At 47.5% G+C, this 6,208-nt stretch overlaps 1 pseudogene; it reads right to left on the bottom strand.

The window, feature by feature from the left end:
• Positions 1-2,415: 2,415 nt before the first annotated feature.
• LOC138929489 (uncharacterized) lies at positions 2,416-6,204 on the bottom strand (annotated as a pseudogene).
• Positions 6,205-6,208: the final 4 nt, after the last annotated feature.

Below are 6,208 nucleotides of genomic sequence, written 5' to 3'. Positions count from 1 at the left end.
CTCAGATAATAATGCATAAATCCACTTCAGAATTTATATTTATATTAGTTTTTACACGTCTAATACATTTGCATACTCAGCTAATAATGTCTGTATCCACTTCAGAATTTGTATTTATAATAGTTTTTACACGGCTAATACATTTGCATACTCAATTGTAAATTTGAAAACAAAAAGTTCACAACTCAGCTAATGATGCCTGAATCCACTTCAGAATTTGTATTTATATTAGTTTATACACGGCTAATACATTTGCATACTCAATTGTAAATTTTTAAACAAAAAGTTCATAACTCAGCTAATAATGCATGTATCCATGGCAGAATTTGTAATTATATTAGTTTTTACACGGCTTATACATTTGCATACTCAATTGTAAATTTGTAAACAAAAAGTTCACAACTCAGATAATAATGCATATATCCACCTCAAAATTTGTATTTATATTAGTTTTTACATGGCTAATACATTTGCATACTCAATTGTAAATTTGTAAACAAAAAGTTCATTGCTCAGCTAATAATGTCTGTACCCACTTCAGAATTTGTATTTATATTAGTTTTTACACGTCTAATACATTTGCATACTCAGCTAATAATGTCTGTATCCACTTCAGAATTTGTATTTATAATAGTTTTTACACGGCTAATACATTTGCATACTCAATTGTAAATTTGAAAACAAAAAGTTCACAACTCAGCTAATGATGCCTGAATCCACTTCAGAATTTGTATTTATATTAGTTTATACACGGCTAATACATTTGCATACTCAATTGTAAATTTGTAAACAAAAAGTTCACAACTCAGCTAATAATGCATGTATCCACGTCATAATTTGTACTTATATTAGTTTTTACACGGCTTATACATTTGCATACTCAATTGTAAATTTGTAAACAAAAAGTTCACAACTCAGATAATAATGCATATATCCACTTCAGAATTTATATTTATTTTAGTTTTTACACGTCTAATACATTTGCATACTCAGCTAATAATGTCTGTATCCACTTCAGAATTTGTATTTATAATTGAAGATGTCGGGGGCCGTGGCAAGTACAATTCCAGAAATTTCCCAATAAAAGTTGGCAGAGTTCTTGGATGATGATGAGGAGGACAAACGATCCGTCTTCTTTGGAATTTATTTTCAGAGTCGTAAAAGAGAAGTACAACTAACATGGCGACAGGCACAAAGAGATGCTCCCCTGGCGACATTGCCCCTTGTTCAGCTTGAACATTCTCCCCCCCCGCGCAAGAGGAATGCTTGCGAGCTACGAGAGGGAGCATCGTCCGGAAAGGATCCATCCCAGCGTCGTATTTTGTGCCATCGGCAAGCCGTCCTGACCCGGGAGGATACCCGGCAGCATCAGGTCAGCGTAAACGTCCGCTCCCAGCACAACCGACACTAGCGATGGGTGGAACCACCGGTCATCCGCCAATGTGACATTCTGAAACATGTCCTGCACCTTCGGGTCCAGCGGTTGCCCCGGCGTTCGTGTCTGCATCTGCTCGTCCACCAGCATCAGAAGCTGCTTGCTCATCTTGGAGGCCTTGGAGCGCATCTCGGTGGCGCACACCCGTTGGTCGCCAATGCCCGTGATGGCCAGATTAAGGGCTTTAACCAGGGAGATGTGGATGCGACTCACAGGACAGCACGGATCCACCAAGGCTCGGACATCAAACCGCTTTTGGTCGGATCCGATTAGCACGGACGCGGTCGGGAGGATGCTAACACTTGTGCGCGCCAGGATAGGCGTGCACGACCGGCTGCGGGATGGAGACATATCCATTGGCGTGGCGGGCCGCCGAGATCCGGATATAGGCGCCTGCTGGCGCTGCTGTGACTGACGCTGAGGCCGAGAATCCGAGGGTGGTCGCCGGGGTCGCGAAGAGCGAGGCTGCCCAGTGTGGATGTGTAGCAGCGTGTGATGAGCCTCATTGCATATATGACACCTCGCTGTACTGCGGCACGACCGACCGGAATGCTCGTGTGCCAGACAGTTTGGGCAGTACTTGTTAATGAGTACCGCGCGGAGCCGCTTCACAGCCGGCAGTTGGAGAAACCGTTGGCAAACCCTCAGAGCGTGGACTCCCCTGCAGACTCGACATCGGTATACATTGCTCCCGGATGAGCGACGAGGATTTTGGTCGGTCGTTGGAGCCATTGTATACACGGATCTAAATTAAAAAAGAGATGGATAAATATGAAAAATGAAGTGTTATGGATGAGGATGAACAGACACGTGGACGGAACGACGACGTTGGATGACACAACTTAGGACTAGTACATGTCAATTGGAAGGACTAATCTATTGAGGAGTCACTATGGTCAATGAGGCCGTCCCTTGGGAGGCGAATCATTTTCGCCACTGGCCGTCGGATGACGCCCCGTGCTGTAAGCACGTCTGCAACTCTGACCTTGCCGTCGGCGCCCGGACATACCAGCTGGATACGCCCAAGCCGCCATTCGTTGGCTGGCAAGCTCTCCTCCTTGATCACAACCATGTCTCCCGCTTGGAGATCTCGCGATGGGAACTTCCATTTGTTCCTTTTGTGGAGCTCCTTCAGATATTCCTCCTTCCAACGCACACAGAACTGCTGATGCAGGGCCTTCAACCTCCGCCACCGATTGATGATGGAAATAGGATTCTCCTCAATCAGAGGCTCCGATACCGCAAGAAGTGGTCCACCAATTAGAAAATGTCCGGGGCTAAGAGCCACAAGGTCGGTGGGATCTTCGGACATTGGTGAAATAGGCCTGGAGTTTAAACAGGCCTCAATTTTCGCAAGGAGGGTAGCCAGTTCTTCGAAGGTGTACTTCCCTGCTGCTGTGTACTTGTAGAAGTGAGCCTTGAAGCTTTTCACACCCGCCTCCCAGAGCCCTCCCATGTGAGGCGCACCAGGAGGGTTGAAATGCCAGGCCAAGTTCTGAAGGCTGTGTTTGGAGAGGATCAGTGTTCTGGTTGACTCTATAAAGTCTCTGGATAAGGACGTGGAGGCTCCGACAAACGTTTTCCCGTTGTCAGAGTAGACATGTTGTGGACACCCACGGCGTGCAGAAAAACGAGAGAAGGCAGCTAAAAATTTCTCTGTCGTCAAGTCGGACGTCGCTTCGAGATGGATGGCCCTGGTACTAAAGCAAACAAAAACGCAGACGTATCCCTTTGTGATTTTGCAGGCTCGACCGACATAACTCTTGATGTCAAATGGCCCCGCGAAATCCATGCCTGTATGAGTGAATGGCCTGGAGAAAGAGGATCTCGCCCGGGGCAAATCCCCCATCAACTGCCTCTGCAGGTTCTTCTTGTGGATGACACAAACTCGGCACGAGTGAATTGTGTGTTTCACCAATCTCTGAAGCTTAGAAATCCAGAATTTAGACCGAATCAGTCTCACCATTAACTGATTCCCCCCATGCAAGGATATGCGATGAGTAAACAGGGCTTGTACATCGCGCTGGGATGATGATAGGATGTTTTTCATCATAACTAAGCATGTCAGATGCTTGTAAACGGCCGCTTGCTCTCAAGACCCCCTTTCTGTCAAGAAAGGGGTTTAGGTTAGAAATGGTACTTGAGGCTGGAATTTGCTGCTTGTTACTTAAAGCCTTATATTCGACGGGAAACTCATTCTTTTGAGTGAACACGATTAACCGCTCTTGCACGTCAGACAACTCCGCCGAAGTGAGTGCTGACGATGGGGGTATATCTTCCTTTTTGCAACTTTTCGCAAAACGGATCACGTATGCTAGAACCCGCAGCGCCCTGTCGAAGGTTGAAAAACGCTCTAGGATATCCACTGTTGACGGCACTGTGGCACTGTGACATTTAATAGGCCGTTGCTCCATCTCGGTTTCCGGATTAACCAGTGGTTCACTCGGCCACTGCTCCTGCTTGAGTGGTAGCCAAGCCGGCCCGTGCCACCAAAGTGTGCTGTCCTTAAGCTCTTGGGGCGAGACGCCTCGGCTTGCCAGATCCGCTGGATTGTCTTCGGATCGTACATGGCCCCATTTGCTTTCGTTGGTGCGCTGTTCGATCTTTGCGACCCTGTTGGCCACGAATGTCGTCCAGGTGCATGCTGGCTTGCCTAGCCATGCAAGAACTATAGTAGAGTCTGTCCAATAAAAAATCTCATAAGCTTTAGGAGGCAATTCGCAAATTACTGATGCTGCTAGCTCAGTGAGCAGCACTGCTCCGCACAACTCCAGGCGGGGTATGGAGATGGACCTGACGGGAGCCACTCTGGTCTTGGATGCCAGCAAATGGGCACAACAGCCGTCAGCCGTTTCGACTCGGACGAAAATAGCAGCCCCATACGCGTCCTGTGACGCATCGCAAAACGCATGGTACTGCACCTTGGCAGCAGGATGGAAACGCACCCACCTCGGAATACGAATTTCCCTCAGGGTCGGATACCCTTTCAAAAACTCTTGCCACTTGGTCACAAGGTCGGTGGGGAGTGGCTGATCCCAGCCTAGCTCCCGTAGCCAAATTTCCTGCATGAAAATCTTGGCTCGGATTACGAAAGGCGATAACCACCCTGCCGGGTCGAACAGTTTGGCTATTTGAGACAAAACCTCTCGTTTGGTGTAGGCAGGTTGCAGGGAGATCACCATTGGAACAAAAAAGAAACTATCGGATGTAGCTTGCCAACGGATCCCAAGAGTTTTCGCCGTGCTGGCATCTTCCAGCTCAAGGAAGTCTGCACTGACCAAATGTTCCCTCGGAATCGCTTGTAGAAGTCTCCTTTCGTTTGAGGTCCACTTGCGCAGTGGAAAACCGGCACTCTCGAGAGCCAGCCGCAGCTCTTTAATGGCTAAAACTGCCGACTGCCGAGTGTGAGCCCCTGCGAGCACATCGTCCACGTACATGAAGTTCGAAATGATGTCGCTGGCCAAAGGATATTGGCCTCGGATGTCCTGAGCCAACTGCTGAAGCACTCTGATGGCCAGGAAGGGCGCACAATTTACGCCGAAGGTAACTGTGTCGAGTTCATAGTCACAGAGCTCACCGTATTTGTTGCGGAATAAGATTCTCTGAAAGCGCGTGTGATCAGGATTGACCCGGATTTGCCGATACATCTTTGTGATGTCCGCATTAAAAACATACTTAAAGAAACGCCATTTTAGAATCTGAATAGTCAGATCGGACTGTAGTACAGGCCCCGCATGAAGGATATCATTGAGGCTGTTTCCGTTTGATGAGGGATTGGAAGCATTGAACACGACGCGAACCTTCGTCGTGGTGCTATCTGGTTTGAAGACAGCGTGATGAGGCAGATAAAAACTGCTAGAGTCGTCAGGGGAGACTTGGTGCATATGACCTAAGTCTAAGTACTCTCGAATGACTGAGTCGTACTGCTCCTTCAATGGAAGATCTTTACTTAATCGCATTTCGTTTCGGAGGTACTGAGCTAGTGCGATGGGTCTGGAATGTCCAAGCTTAATATTGTCCGGCTCTTTAAAGGGCAACGAAACAACATATCTTCCATCCTCACTTCTTTTGGTGGATCGGATAAAGTTCTCCTCGCAAACCGAGGTGGATTCCTTAACCAGCTTCACTGGAACATCCTCCACCTCCCAAAATTTTGTGAGGATGCTGTCTAGTTTGGATTCCTTGACTGCTAATCGGGCTGAAAAGGAGCAGATTCTGCTTGTGGGACTCGCTGCAATCGGACCGCACAGAATCCACCCGAATATGGTCTCTTGACCCAGGAGTGTTCCACAAATATTGGAATTGGAGCCGCTTAGAAGGATATCGGCACCAATAAGCACGTCAATCTGCGAGCTTCGGAAGAAATTTGGATCTGCTAGTTGCAACGGTGGAAGATCCTTTAATGAGGCCTCTGGTAGAGTGTAGGATGGGAGATTACCAGCTAACTGGGGTAACACGTATGCACAAGTTTCAATCTGGATATGGGGCTTGACGGAAGAACCTATGATGAGTTGACACCTCTTACGAGGCTGAGCGGCAACGGAAAGGTTGACCCCCGAAACTTGGGCCTGAATGGACTCATACGGCAACTTAATTAGGTTGAACAACCGTTCTGAGATGAAGGTTGCCTCGGAACCTGAGTCAATGAGTGCCCGTGCTGAGTATTTTATGCCCAAATGGCAAACTTCTATCAATGCCGTACTCAGTAGGACCCCTTGCGTGTTAACGGCAAGAAACGTTTGCACATTCGCTTGACTCGTCGATGGAGTGGAC

The sequence above is a fragment of the Drosophila kikkawai genome, unplaced genomic scaffold (assembly GCF_030179895.1).
Source record: "Drosophila kikkawai strain 14028-0561.14 unplaced genomic scaffold, DkikHiC1v2 scaffold_244, whole genome shotgun sequence".
In the NCBI taxonomy this organism is placed as follows: domain Eukaryota; kingdom Metazoa; phylum Arthropoda; class Insecta; order Diptera; family Drosophilidae; genus Drosophila; species Drosophila kikkawai.
The sequence above is the reverse complement of the archived record's forward strand: the minus strand, read 5'-3'. Positions and strand labels throughout refer to the sequence as shown.